General features: G+C 41.2%; 1 non-coding gene across 1 annotated transcript; it reads left to right on the top strand.

Annotated features, from left to right (window-relative positions):
• Positions 1-72, top strand: trnaw-cca (transfer RNA tryptophan (anticodon CCA)). Its single transcript has one exon. It is a non-coding gene; the product is annotated as a tRNA-Trp (tRNA).
• Positions 73-16022: the final 15950 nt, after the last annotated feature.

Genomic DNA, 16022 nt, shown 5'->3' with positions numbered 1-16022 from the left:
GACCTCGTGGCGCAATGGTAGCGCGTCTGACTCCAGATCAGAAGGCTGCGTGTTCAAATCACGTCGAGGTCAAGCTTATTTGGACCTTCCGGCAAGATGGCGTGCTGAGTAGTCGCGCATTTGGTATGCTCTGCAAGCCTAGTCCAACATTAAAATATTCTCCCAACGTTTACCTTGTTTTTAGTCAGCCGAAGCCAGAAAAATGATGTTCAAGGAAGTTAAAGCCTCGGGAACTGAAATAAAGTTGATGCTGGAAATAGGGGCCGAGGTGAGCCTAGCATCGGCTAACGAAGCTAACGTTAACGTTTGCCAAGAAGAAACAGAGGATATGGAGGCAACTTGCTCTGTGGTAAGAAGAAGACAACACAGCCCTCCATCCAATGTCACTGTCTCTGCTAAGAAACAGAAGGGAATGCCAAAACTACAGCCGGAATTCGTGTCTAATGTGGACGTCCTAGCTGCTATCCAGAACTTAACGGCATTAGTAGAGGACTTCGGTGCACAGCTAAAACAGAACAACATCATGATAGCTAACGTCGCAAAGGCAGCGGAGTTTAACGCTGCGAACATCAAAGAGGGACAAGAAAAGACTAAAGTGCTTGAAAATGCGGTGTGGGAGCTTCAGAAGGAGAATTTGGAGCTGAAAGAAAAAACTGAGGAATTGGAGCGATATCAAAGAAGATGGAACCTCCGTCTAAATGGGCTCCCCGAAACTGAGGGCGAGAATACCCGACAGGAGGTAGCAGAGCTCATAACAAGGATGATACCAGAATGGTCACACAAAATGGACATAATTCTGGACACTGTTCACAGACTGGGGAAACCGAAACCAGGAAAGACTCGTCAGATCATCTTACAATTCACCTCAAGAACCCACCGCGACGCACTTTGGAAACAAGCGAAGGACGACAGGGTGTGCGCCGAGAGGAAGGTACGCTTCAAAGAGGACCTCACCACAGCGGAACGAGATGCTCGCAACGCGCTCTGGCCAAAGATTGAAAGAGCGAGACAGCAGGGAATGAAGGCATTCTTCAGAGGACCCTTCGGATTCATCAACGGACAACTCATCCAGGAATAGGAAAGGTGATCGGGTATACCAGCTGACTACGATAAAATGTAAAGGGAGGAAAATGTTTATTAGGGGCGTTGCTGAAGTTAAAAACTTACCGTTACTTTTGACGGCAGGTGCTTAATTTAAAGCCACTAGAGTAGCCTGTTTGGCTCTTTTCTTTTATTTTTTTGTCCATCGTTCTTTTATTTATGTCGTTGTTTACCACAGAAGTTTCAGTTACATCTCTAAATGTAAGGGGTCTTAAAGACAACACGGAAAGGAAAGCTTTGTTTTTGTTTTGCAAAGGGCAGAAAAATACTTTCACGTTTATGCAGGAGACACATTCTGTGAGGGAGGATGAAACATTTTGGACACAACAATGGGGAGAAAATATTTTTTTCAGTCATGGCACAGAACGGTCAGGAGGAGTGGCAATTTTGCTAAATAACTGTTCTGGGAAACACTTGTATGTGAAGGCAGACGAACATGGACATTGGTTGATTGCAGTGATGGACTCAGTAAGTAAGTAAGTAAGTAAGCTTAATTTGTATAGCACATTTAAACACAGCATGCACTGACCAAAGTGCTGTACAGAGTCAGTATTAAAAGACAAATGATCAAAAAGAAAAATAAAAAGAAATAAATAAAATAAAACTATAATGATAACAACAATAACAATAAGCTGATGGTTAGGGAAAGGCCAAAGAATAGAGATGGGTTTTTAGCCTAGATTTAAAGGCAGAGATGGAGGGAGCAGATCTAATGTCCGGTGGGAGCTGATTCCAGAGACGTGGAGCAGCAACAGAAAAAGCTCTGTCACTTCTCTGCTTCAGCCGCGAGCGAGGTACATGAAGAAGCCCTGTGTTAGAGGATCTTAGAGACCTTTGGACTGAGTGGGGCTGTAAAAGGTCATTGATGTAGGCTGGGGCCAGCCCACTGAGTGCTTTAAAAACAAATAATAAGACTTTAAATTGTATTCTGAAAAAGACTGGGAGCCAGTGCAAGGAGGCCAGAATGGGAGTGATGTGCTCACGTCTCCTGGTGCCAGTTAACAGACGTGCAGCTGCGTTTTGGACCAGCTGTAAACGTCTAAGTGAGGTTTGAGGGAGGCCAAGATAAAGGGAATTGCAGTAATCCAGTCGTGATGTGATAAAAGCATGGATGACTATTTCAAGACCGTTATGAGATAGGAAGGATTTGAGGCGGGAAATCACTCTGAGTTGGTAAAAACTATTTTTGAGTCACTTAAATGACTCAAGGCTCATTTTGCTGAATGTGTATGGGTACAACAACAGACAGAAGAATTTGGACTTGTTAAAAGACATGACAAATGAAATAGAGAGATGCAAACTATCTTACCAATGTGAAAATGTATTAATAGGAGGGGATCTTAATTTGGTAAATGATGAATGGTTGGATAGGTCTCCCCCAAGAGGCCATACTTATTCACCGAATAAGACATTTCAAGAATTCTGCCATTCAAATGCGCTACAAGACGCCTGGAGACACTACAATGGTAACAAAGTACAATTTTCTTGGTTTCAACCAAATGGGAGTCATCTGTCTAGGTTGGATTACTGGTTGCTATCAGACCCTCTTTTAGGACTGGTGTCTGATGTCAGAATGTCAGCAGTTCCGTTAACAGATCATTCAGTTATCTCTCTGGTACTAAAACCCCCGAACCACAATTTCATTCTAAGGGTTATTGGAAATTCAACTCAGAGTTACTTTCACATGATTACTGTATGGGTGTCAAGCAACTTATAAAAGAGGTTATGGATATGGAGGATTTTTCCTCATACATACTGAAATGGGAATTCTGTAAGTATAAAATAAGACAATATTCAATCGCTTACAGTAAATATCTTAAAAAGTCTCAAAGACAAGAGGAACTGCAGCTCATTAAGGAGCTGAATGCCACATGCAACAAGCCCACACTTACAGATAATGACAAACAAACTCTATTGACTCTGCAGACAAAGTTGGATGATATGTATGCAAGAAAAGCCAAGGGTGCTTGTGTTAGATCTCGGGCTAGGTGGATAGAAGGGGAGAAAAAAACTCAGCATATTTTTGTCACCTTGAAAAAAACAGACAGCAAAGGAATGAAATACGATCTTTACTGATTGATAATAACCTATGCAAGGATCAAAGGGTTATTTCTAAAGAGATTCTAACCTTCTATAGCCAACTGTATACTTCCAAGTTCTCAGAGAACGAGACACTCACTTTCTTTGAAAGTATTAAACACCACATTCCACAAATTACAGAAGTATTCAGGGACACTTGTGATGGAGAGTTACAGATTCAAGAAATGGATGCAGTTATCAGTAAAATTAAAATTAACAAATCCCCGGGGGTTGATGGCTTAACTGCCAATTTCTACAAACATTTTTGGCCAGACGTGCACCATTTTCTTTTCCATGCATTCCTTGAAATATTAAACAGCCACACACTTTCCCCATCCATGAAACAAGGTATTATAATACTAATTCCCAAACCAGGGAAAAATTCACTGGTTTTAGATAATAGAAGACCTATTACACTTCTCACAACAGACTACAAGATTTTAACTTATGTTTTTGCAAACCATCTTAAAACAGGTATTGAACAATGTGTTAGTGAGTCTCAGTCAGGCTTTATGAAGAATAGATCTATTCATAATAACATCAGGTTAATTCTGGACATTATAGATTACAGTGATATGATAGAAAATGAAGGTTTTATACTGTTTCTAGATTTTTTCAAAGCATTTGATACTTTAGAACATAACTTCCTCTTTCAGTCTCTTGAATACTTTGGTTTTGGGAATGGATTCTGTAATTTTGTCAAGACGTTACAAGGGCATAAATAGTGTGGTTGCTCTACCCAGCGGAACAACCACACGTTTTCCAATTCAAGTAGGGGTAAGACAAGGCTGTCCTATTAGCCCATACCTATTTATCTTGGCAGTAGAAATGTTGGCTATTCATATTAAAAATTACACAGAACTAACAGCACTCTGTGTGCTTGATACAGATATAGTCATAAGTCAATTAGCGGATGACACAACAATTTTTCTGAAGGATAAACATCAAATCCCAGTGGCGATTAAAGGGATTGAAATGTTCTCCAAAGCCTCAGGTTTATGCCTTAATATCACCAAATGTGAGCTCATGCCTATCAAACAATGTGAAGAGTTGGTCATTAATAGTATACCAGTTAAAAGGGAAATAAAATACTTGACAAACAGAGAAGAATCAAGCTTAATATAACAGACACCATTCAGAAAGGGAAAACAAGGCTGGATATATGGCAGCAAAGAGACTTGTCTGTTTTTGGCAGGGTGTACCTAACAAAAATGGAATTTTTATCTAGGTGCATCTATCCTTCACACTCCTTAGCCATCCCAAAAGATGAAATTAAAGCTGTTAATCAAGCTAATTTCAGCTTTATATGGAGGAATAAAACTCACTATTTACAGAAAGCATACATTGTCAAGGACTTTAAAGAGGGGGGGTTAAAAGTTATTGACTTTAACTGTTTAAATGACATGATTAAACTTAACTGGATTAAGGAGTACTTGAAGAAGAGTGAAGCCTTTTGGTACTGTATACCCAGACTGATCTTTAGTAGAGTTGGTGGCTTGCCTTATCTCCTGTCATGTGACTTTGCCATTTCAAAATTACCAATCAAATTGTCAGACTTTCACCAGCAAGTTCTAATGTACTGGAATCTTATCTACAAGCACAATTTCACACCCCATTCTTCCCCTATTTTGAACAATAGATATGTTACATTGAGTCGTAAATCCTTGTATATAAAAGAATGGAAAGAGAAGAATATTTGTTCCATATTGGATATTTTGGATGATGAAGGGAACATTTTTTCTTATAATACATTTTGTGTTAAGTATGGTTTTACCCCCCCGAAACGACAATTTCATAATGTCATTAAAGCTATCCCTGAAGGTTTGATTAAAACTATCCAAAACTATTTGAAATATGACAGTTTACAACCCAAGTTGCCTGATTTAATTGTGAAAGGTGTGCATCTACTAGATATTAAAAGTACAAACAAGTTTATAAGAGAATGCTTACGAGAAGAGTTTCACCTGGTGAGACCAATAAGAAATACAACTTCTTTTACTGAAAGCCAGTTAGTCTCACTCAGAACTAAATATTTGAAGTTCCCAATTCCACCAAAAGCAAAAGAGGTGCATTTTAAAACCATTAATAACATATATCCATCAAAAGAATTGCTACACCACAGATTTAATATTGATTTAGAGCTATGTGTGTTCTGTAAGAAAGAAATAGATGCAACTGTACACATTTTCAGTGATTGTTTGGGAACACAAAGTTTTTGGGTTGCTGTGAAGAACTGGTTTGCAATATCTGGACCTAGACTTACAGCTGAAGAAATTCTTTTTGGCACCACAAGGGGAAACTCAGAAGAGAATTACATGGTGAATGTTGTTATAATTTTAGGTAAATTCTTTATTCATAAAACCAGATATCTAAAAACGTTCCCTCACTTTATAGTATTTAAAACAGAATTTAATACATACTGGAATTCACTTAATAAAATGACAAGAAAGCAATTGTCCTTAAAAATATTATCTGCAATTTTATCTAACAGCCCTTGTACATGTAGAAATGAAATTACTGTCCTATTTTTATTGTCTGTGGTAGTTGTGTTAGTACAAAGAGACTTGGCTATGTAGATGGCAGTGTTTTTTTTTCTTTCTTTGTTCTTTTCTTTCTCTTTTTCTTTCTTTCTTTGTTTTGTGTTTGTCTTGTTTGTTTTATGTTTTTTGACTACATGTGAGATGTAATGTTAAGTTCTTTAAAATACTCTTATATGAGCATGTAACATGTACTGGGTTATAATCTTAAGTGTACACATGCTTTGTATTGAGATTGAATTTCAATTTAAAAAAAAACTTCCCCACGTACTCGATTGGAATACTAAATACTGGCCTCTAGTGGTGACACAAACAAGACAGTTTTGGTGACTGAGCGAGTCCGCCAAGTTCGGGTGAGAAAAACTGTTTTGAGTCCGTTGCGTGGCTGTTTTTTGTCTAACGTTATGGCAATAGTTTACTTCCTTGTTACACATTTTATAGTAGCTGTATAATTTTCATAATGATGTCATTTTAATCTGACAAAAGTGCGGGGGATGAAATTGTGTTTCAACAAAAGTGGGGGGGATGAAACCAGGGCCGTTGACAGCTTTGGCTGGGCCCGGGACAAAATAATCTGAGTGTTGCCCCCCAAATAATCTGAGTGCCCCCCCCACACACACACATACGCACGCACGCACATCGCCACACAGCAACCACCCACACCCAACCCCTCTTTTCACAGTCTCCATTCACTCCAACCCTTAAATAACAGGTATTCCAAGCCCATTATAACAGTCAACCATTTTATTTCAACATATTTTACAGTTTGAACATTTCCTTAGTCTGCAACTATTCAGGTGCGAAATGCAATGCGCCGAACTTTTGCTGTGGCAAAGTCGTCAATAAGGTCATTGAAGTCCAGCTTCTTTGCAAGTTCGCGCTCTATAGAGAGCATAGCCAGCCCATTGAGCCTCTCCTGTGACATGTTTGAGCACAGGTAGTTGATAAACCAAAATGATTGTTTACGGGATGGAACTGGGCCTCAATGAGAACGGAGTTATGGCTTTCCCAAAATCTGAACATAGAAGCATCACCACTAGTCACACACGGACTGGCCATTGGGAGTAGCGGGAGTTTTCCCAGTGGGCCGGTGGTTCAGCGTGGGCCGGCGGAGAAAAAAAAAAAAAAAACAGTTGCGCGCTGGCCTTTAATATGATAAGCAATGTTAACAGTTTCTTTAAGAGGAAACTCTTAAAGCCCTGTGGCAGGCGAGGGCCTTTCTGTGTGGAGTTTGCATGTTCTCCCCGTGTCCGCGTGGGTTTCCCCCACAGTCCAAAGACATGCAGGTTAGGTTAACTGGTGACTCTAAATTGACCGTAGGTGTGAGTGTGAATGGTTGTCTGTGTCTATGTGTCAGCCCTGTGATGATCTGGCGACTTGTCCAGGGTGTACCCCACCTTTCGCCCGTAGTCAGCTGGGATAGGCTCCAGCTTGCCCGCAACCCTGTAGAACAGGATAAAGCGGCTAGAGATAATGAGATGAGTATTTGTTTTACTGGCAGCACTGTGACACGTGCAGTTTTACATGTTCACCCCACATGGGTTCTTCAGTTTCTTCCCACCTCCAAAATAAACAAGACTGTAGGAAATTTGCTGGGATAAAATGTCCCTATGTGTGAATGAGCATGTGAAATGGTCTGTACATGGTGCTCTGTCAAGTTATAGTTATGGTAGTTAAATTATAGGGCCAGTGGCGCAATGGATAACGCAGCTGACTATGGATCAGAAGATTCTAGGTTCGACTCCTGGCTGGCTCGAAAACTTTAAAAGGTGGTATAGTGGTTAGCACTTTTGCCTTACAGCAAGAAGGTTCTGGGTTCGAGCCCAGTGGTTGGTGTGGGCCTTTCTGTGTGGAGTTTGCATGTTCTCCCTGTGTCTGCGTGGGTTTCCTCCGGGTGTTCTGGTTTCCCCCACAGTTCAAAGACATGCAGTTAGGTTAACATGGGGCAGCCTTGGGTTGAAGTGCCCTTGAGCAAGGTACCTAACCCCTGGGTGCTATCGTGTGGCTGCTCACTGCTCTTGGTGTGTGTGCATGTGTTCACTGCTTCAGATGGGTTAAATGCAGAGGATGAATTTCACTGTGCTTTAAGTGTGCATGTGACAAATAAAGGTTTCTTCTTCTAAGTTAGCATATAAATAAAAAATTGGTTCGAAAAATAAATTTTTGCATATGAATTCTGCTCCAAAATTCACTAAACTTTTCCACCATTATTAGATCGCAGTGATTTACAGGTTAGCAGTGCTGCATGCATAACGTTATGTGCACCAATGCCTGTTTTGTGTCCACATGGACTCCATACTATTCTCTGCAGTGGTGTCCGTTCTTGAAACCAATTATTTTGAAAGAGACAAAAAGGCTCTTCAAATTCGTCCTCAATCTTTGGTTGGCTGTCTGAGGATGATTTAGAACCTATAGCCACGGAGAAAGAGGTGGACAAATATACAAGCCAAATTGCTCGTGAAGAAGAAGAGCAACAGGGGGGCAGCCAAGATGGCGTCAGTGTAATATGTGATTTGTGTAGCTCCGCAACATGATAAACGAAACCTAATGTGCTGAATTGCTAAATATGCTTAAGGGCTGATTAGAATTAACCTAATTGATAAACTAAATAGCGACTACAAGGACCTCGCTCAGAAACAATTTTTTAATCCTTGTTTTCTTTCATTTTATTCACGGTTATCCAACTAGTGCCTCAAGTTAACCATTCAGTGAACCTGCTAACTAAAGGAGAAGTGAACATATCACTATACAAACTAAACCGACAGGAGTTGGTAAGCATACTTGCGACTTTTTTCAGGTTATCCTTCAATATGGAAACAGAGGAAGATAGCTGGCTGTAATGCATTTCTATGCCAGAAAGTCTCTGAGTGAAAAGTTTGAACCAGATGCTTTACAAGACAAAAGGGAACAGTGTTTGGTGCCACTACTAGAAACTCTGAAACCATGACCAGCCAAAAGGTCGAAGACACGTGCCAGTGACGAGGATTATAAAGAGGCTGTGCCCATCTCGCTTTTGCTAATAATAATGGAAAGAATTGAAAAGATGCAATAAGAATCTCTCAAACGGCTGCAGTCACTTGAGGCAAAGGTTAAAGATAAGACAAATTCCATTAAAAGTGTCACTGACGTCCCTGATTCTATGGGGAAACAGGTAGAAGATGTGACAAATCAAGTCATCGCCTTACAAAGTAAAGTCCACATCTTAGAAACAGAGAACAGTGTCCTCAGAAACAGTGCAGTGACCTGGATGCCTATAAAAGAAGATGGAATCTATGAGTGTCTGGCATTCCGGAGCAAGCAGGTGAGAAAGTGAAGAATATCATTGTTGACATTTTCAAACACGTCTCCCTGGACATTGTGAACGAGCTGGCTTACTCAGTGGACATTGCTCACAGATTAGGTCCCTGCTCTGCAGAGGTGCGCTCCAGCTGTTCCATCATAGTTCAATTCCTGTCACGAGCACACAGGGACATTGGCAGTGGCATTTCCAAAACCCAAGGGCTGTCCTGAGATCACTGAAATATGCACAACTCACAGCAAACCCAAGGAAGTGTGCAGTTTGGTGGGTGGAAGTACAGTATCTGGGCTTTTCCCTAAATTGATAAGAAAGCAGTGGTTGTGGCCTGCTCAAGACCAAAAAGGGGGTGAGGCAGTTCCTGGGGCTGGCTGGCTATTACAGGAGGTTTTTCTTAATTTTTCGGACTTTACCAGCCTGCTGACTGAGCTCACTAAAAAGGGAGCACTAGAGCTCATCTAGTGAACAGAGCAACTATGCAACGGAGGACGGATCAATGCAAACAGGCTTTTTCACAGATTGAAATATTGTTTCTCCAAGACCCTCGGTGTAAACATAAATACACAAACAAAACAAGCATTGATTTAAAAAAAAGCACGCACATACAATACCACACAAGCAGAAATAGTGCAAATTGTATTAGTGCAAATGGTAATAGTAACAGTGCAAAATGGCTAAGGATATGGGAGTATCTGCAATATGCAAATCATGATCCATTTACAGGATGAGTCGTGAGCAGATGTTGAGGTGAGGAAGTGTCATAAAGTAGCAAGTGCTTTATTACTTGACAATACTACAGATGAATTGGAGTAACAGACTGAGTTATTTGGAGATAGGGGAGAGAGAGAGAATTCAGCATCCCAACAGCATGGTATATAAAGCTGTTCGCCAGTCTGGTGGAGCTAGCTTGGAGGCTCTGGTACCTTTTTCCAGAAGGCAGAGGACTGAAGAAGGTGTGTGAAGGGTTAGTAGGTCGATGTTTTGGTTGTACATGGCTGCCTGCATCACTGTCCCAGTCTGTAATGTCAAAACAGTTCTGAAGTGCAGAAGTAGCACCTCTGGCTGCACACGCATCTCTTTCAGAACTGATTTGGTCACTTTCACCCTTGGCCTGTCTGCTGGCTTTAGCATAACTGTGATGTGGTCAGAGAGTCCGAGGTGGGGGAGGGGGGCAGCCTTGTATGCTCCTTTGTTGTTAGTGAAAACAAGGTCCAGTGTATTATTTCCTCTTGTCGGGAAATCAACATGTTTGTGTAGCTTGGGTAAAACAGACTTTGGATTGGCAGAGTTAAAATCCCCAGCAAGACTAAGAAATCTATCTGGGCGGGCTGGCTCTTGCTCACGGATAGCTTGGTACAGTTCACTTAGTGCTGCCTCTCTGTTGCTGTTATTAGTGCTGGGTGGAATGTATACAGTTACTAACAAAATAGCTGTAAATTCCATCAGCAGGTAAAAAGTTCAGCACTTCATGATCATAAACTCCACCAGAGCTGAACAGTGTTTAGAAACCACTATCATATCCCGACACTGAGCATTGCTTGGTCTTACCTCCCACTTCCCAGGCTCCATCAGCTATGTGGCACATTAGCCAGTCTAGCTGTATGGCGGAGTCCGGGATGGTGTTATTTAGCCATGTTTCTGTGAAAATACAAACACATTTTCTCGTGTTGCACTGGGTGGCTCTCAGAAAGTGTACATGGTCCATCTTATTGTCTATGGAATGAACATTGGCGAATATGATGGATGGTACTGCTGGTCTATTTGGATGAGCCGCTAGCCTCGCCTGTGTCCCTCTGCACTTTCCCCTTTCCTGCTTCCTCTCACAATGCCTGCAGTGCCCCCTCTCCTGATAGGAAACAGTACTTGACGTCAGTGATGTGTTCTGGCAGAGTCGGCTGAGGCTCTAGAGTTTTTGTTCTTGTGCTGTTTGTCAAGCTGTGTTCACTTGTTCTGCCAATATTCACCAGAAACTGGCGACTGTACTTGTGTCTTAACGTATACAGACATGTAGACATAGATGAAGAAACATTTCAAAACACCATGTTATTGGGTTTGCGAGGGGCTGCTGCATCCATACATGCCGCCATCTTGAAACCATCTAATAACCATTAGATAAACCAACTTTTTTTTTTGAGTGTGTTGCAGGCATCAAATTCTGAGTTTGTTTATATTTACAAAATACAATTAAGTTGGTCAGTAAAATTATTGAAAATCTCTTCTTTGTCCTTTTGTCAGTTAAATAAAGGTTCACGTGAATTAACACATCACAGATATTTGTTTTAATTGCTTTTTGGAAAATATCTCAACTTTTCTGGAAATGGGGTTAGTATTAGTCCATATGGAGATTATAACTAGGGGGCGTGTCACTCTGTGTAATCATCTGACAAGGCTGTTCCTGATTCGCTGAGTGAATCTACAGCGCTGGGCTCATTCAGTTTGCTCAAAGCCTCATTTTATATCATTGTTTATTTTTCTTTTCTTCTTCTTTATGATGGTGCTGTTGTACTTGGCTTCACAAAAGTCCAAAATAGTAATCTTTAAAACATGTGTTAACCAAAATAAGACAATGTAGAAGCCAAAAAATGAAATATTATACTGATTTTTTTTTCTTTGAAAGACAGGAGGGCTTAGTCCTGCTAGCCCACAAGCTGCCGCTGGTGATTATACAGTTGAAGATTAATGGGGAAAAAATCTCGTCTTTCTCTAAATCTTCAACTGTCCAGTTTCAGTGAGTCTATTGCCATTGTATCCTCAGATTCCGGTTCTTGGCTGACAGGATTGGAACTTGATGTGGTCTTCTGCTGTTGTAGCTCATCCAACTTAATGTTCGATGTGTTGTGCATTTTGAGATGGTTTTCTGCTCACCATGATTGTAAAATTTGGTTATTTGAATTGTCAGAGTGTAACACTTTGGCAGCTTGTGTAATTTCTAACAGCTGGAATACAGATATCACATTTCTGTATATTGTATATATCAGATACTCACTGTGAATGTCTGAAATTCCTCGTGGTGTTTGCTATTCAGTGGGGCATAGTGGTGTTTTCTCTGTTTCAGATTAGGTCAGGAAAAAGTGCAGACATTCTCTTTTCATTTAATGTTTTGGTTTATGATTGTGCTGTTACTCACCTGAAAGCTTTTAGCATCAGCAGCTTGTTTCATTTTCCAATATATAACCAGAAAAAAATATATATCTGGTGTTTGTTCTAATTAATGTCTATTATGACCCTGTAAATATTGTTGAAATCATGTACGTTGTTTGACATGTCACCTGATATCAACAGTAAATATGCTCTGAGTAATGTAAAAACCCTGCCCCAATATGGTGGTGTGACTAACTGCCTCCTAAAGACATTTTACAGGGCCATGATACTTCATTAATTCTCTGTAGATACTGAAATACTGCATGAATGGAGGTAGATATAACATGTCTGCATAACTCTAAATAATTTACATTTAAGTCAGGTAATGTGGTTTCTTCACTGCTGTGGATTTTCATGCAGTGTTGGTTGTCCCTGTCTCTTTGTTTCTGTTTCCTTTGCAGCTGTGTGTAATCAAACCCAACCTTTTTGTGTGGAGGCCGCTGTGGTTTTATTTTACACAAGTCTCTGAAAGTGCTTCGAACATCCTTTACCAGATTTTAGTGTAACATAGATACAGTACATCCAATGAGATTTGGGCTCAAAAATATATTAAACAGACCTGCAAGAGACACACATAAAGAACACATTAAATCTCATAATGTATCTGAAGACTCAAACTGACATTGTCTTGCAAAAGTATTCATCTGCCTTCGTATTTGTCCTGTTTTGTCGCATTACAAGCTGGAATTAAAATGGATTTTGGGGGGTTAGTACCATTTGATTTACACAACATGCCTCCCACTTTAAAGGTGAAAATTGTTGTTTTATTGTGACACAAACAATAATTAAGATGAAAAAAACAAACATCTAGAGGAGAGGCACATGATCTGCTTTGGTTTCTATGTTAGATTGATAAATGACGTGATAATATTTAGAATTGTGATATTTAAATGACAATGGTTTTCACCCACCACATTTATCAATGCCCAATCATTCTTACACTGTGATTGGCAAGATGCAAACGTTTCATGAATCACATGTGAACCCTGTCATATGATGATTTCTGCATGTTGATCTGTGCTGGTTTCTACGTTAGATTGATAAATGAAATGCATGATATCATCCTTGTTAGTATAGTGGACAGTAGCTCTGCTTGTCATGCGGACGACTGGGGTTTGATTCCCTGATGAGGAGGCTTTAAAAATTTATTAATGTGGGCATTTCTAGTTATTAACCCCACAGTTCAAAGACATGCATTTTGGGTAACATGGGCTGGTCTCGGGCTGAAGTACCCTGGAGCAACGTACTGAAAGGAGATAGGCAGAACCATGGCCTTGCTTTTAAATGCCTTGAGACCTCAAGTATGGCATAGGAATAGTTCCTACTCATCACCTATTGGCCAGTGTTAGTAATTGCCGGTCATACACACTGCCTAGTGGCCAGTGTTAGTAATTACCGGTCATACACACCGCCTAGTGGTCAGTGTTAGTAATTACCGATCATACACACCGCCTAGTGACCAGGGTTAGTAATTACCAGTCATACACACCGCCTAGTGGCCAGTGTTAGTAATTATCAGTCAATGACTGATAATTACTAACACTGGCCACTGACAGTCATACACACTGCCTTGTGGCTAGTGTTAGTAATTACCAGTCATACACACCGCCTAGTGGCCAGTGTTAGTAATTACCAGTCATACACACCGCCTAGTGGCCAGTGTTAGTAATTACCAGTCATACACACCGCCTAGTGGCCAGTGTTAGTAATTACCAGTCATACACACCACATAGTGGTCAGTGTTAGTAATTACCAGTCATACACACCGCCTAGTGGTCAGTGTTCGTAATTACCAGTCATACACTCCGCCGAGTCTATGTGTCAGCCCTGTGATGACCTGGTGACTTGTCCAGGGTGTACCCCGCCTTTCGCCCGTAGTCAGCTGGGATAGGCTCCAGCTTGCCTGCGACCCTGTAGAACAGGATAAAGCGGCTACAGATAATGAGATGAGATGAGACACACCGCCTAGTGGTCAGTGTTAGTAATTACCGGTCATACACACCGCCTAGTGGCCAGTGTTAGTAATTATCAGTCAATGACTGATAATTACTAACACTGGCCACTGACAGTCATACACACCGCCTCGTGGCTAGTATTAGTAATTACCAGTCATACACACCGCCTAGTGGCCAGTGTTAGTAATTACCAGTCACACACACCGCCTAGTGGTCAGTGTTAGTAATTACCAGTCATACACACCACCTAGTGGCCAGTGTTAGTAATTACCAGTCATACACACCGCCTAGTGGCCAGTGTTAGTAATTACCAGTCATACACACCGCCTAGTGGCCAGTGTTAGTAATTACCAGTCATACACACCGCCTAGTGGCCAGTGTTAGTAATTACCAGTCATACACACCACCTAGTGGCCAGTGTTAGTAATTACCAGTCATACACACCGCCTAGTGGCCAGTGTTAGTAATTACCAGTCATACACACCACCTAGTGGCCAGTGTTAGTAATTACCAGTCATACACACTGCCTAGTGGCCAGTGTTAGTAATTATCAGTCTATGCCTGATAATTACTAACACTGGCCACTGACAGTCATACACACTGCCTCGTGGCCAGTGTTAGTAATTACCAGTCATACACACCGCCTAGGCACGGTGGTGTAGTGGTTAGCGCTGTCGCCTCACAGCAAGAAGGTCCTGGGTTCGAGCCCCCGGGGCCGGCGAGGGCCTTTCTGTGTGGAGTTTGCATGTTCTCCCCGTGTCCGCGTGGGTTTCCTCGGGGTGCTCCGGTTTCCCCCACAGTCCAAAGACATGCAGGTTAGGTTAACTGGTGACTCTAAATTGACCGTAGGTGTGAATGGTTGTCTGTGTCTATGTGTCAGCCCTGTGATGACCTGGCGACTTGTCCAGGGTGTACCCCGCCTTTCGCCCGTAGTCAGCTGGGATAGGCTCCAGCTTGCCTGCGACCCTGTAGAACAGGATAAAGCGGCTAGCGATAATGAGATGAGATGAGATGAGACACTCCGCCGAGTGGTCAGTGTTAGTAATTACCAGTCATACACACCGCCTAGTGGCCAGTGTTCACGGAGCTCTTGCACCTGCACAAGCGGAGCCCCATAGGCATAGGGGTTAGGGGTGGTTGTTATTTTAAGAATTTTGACTTTTCCATGTTTTACCCCCCTAGAAATATGGAGATGATCCATCTATGTGGGAAAATGTCAAATTTTATTAAATTGAACCTTGCTAACCCCCCTGTACATACTGGTACCCTCTAAAAGTTTCCATTCTTACAATATGGCAAAATACATTACAGTGCTGTTTGATATTAGAATGCTGCTTTTTTTTTAATGTGTTTTAAAGTTATTGATGAATGCGAACCTCTTCAGGTATGCCACTAGGTACGACTACAACATTTTCAGTGCAGATCATTATTTTAAGGTAATAAGCTTGGTGGTAAGTAACCTTACATTCAAGTAAATTAAACATATGGTAATTCTGCTCTTTTTCAGCAAGTTTTAAAGTTATTGATGAATGTCACACTCTTCAGTAATACCTCAAATATGAGCTATTTTTAAGCACAGAGGATCATTACTTAAGGTTACTAATTTAGTTTTAAGAACCAGTATGCACAAATGATTCATATCTGAATTACATCTCCCAATGTATAAATAGTCATTATTTGTATTCTTGCAGGTAAATAATGGTTTCCGTCGCAACAAGGTCAAAAGCTAAGAAGATACTAGGTGTAGTAGAGTACGTAGAGCAGGCTGAGTTCCCTTCTGGGATGCTTCCAACAAGGAAAGACATCATTCAGAATATGCTCTATCTGCTGTGGCTGAAGCGTGCTGGTCAAGCACAGAGATCCAGGGATGCTGCTGCTCAGTTGCTGGCAGAACTTGTTCAAGAGCACTGGTTA

Source organism: Neoarius graeffei, chromosome 1, assembly GCF_027579695.1.
Source record: "Neoarius graeffei isolate fNeoGra1 chromosome 1, fNeoGra1.pri, whole genome shotgun sequence".
Classification (NCBI taxonomy): domain Eukaryota; kingdom Metazoa; phylum Chordata; class Actinopteri; order Siluriformes; family Ariidae; genus Neoarius; species Neoarius graeffei.
Note: the sequence above shows the minus strand (reverse complement) of the source record. Positions and strands in the feature narration are given on the sequence as shown.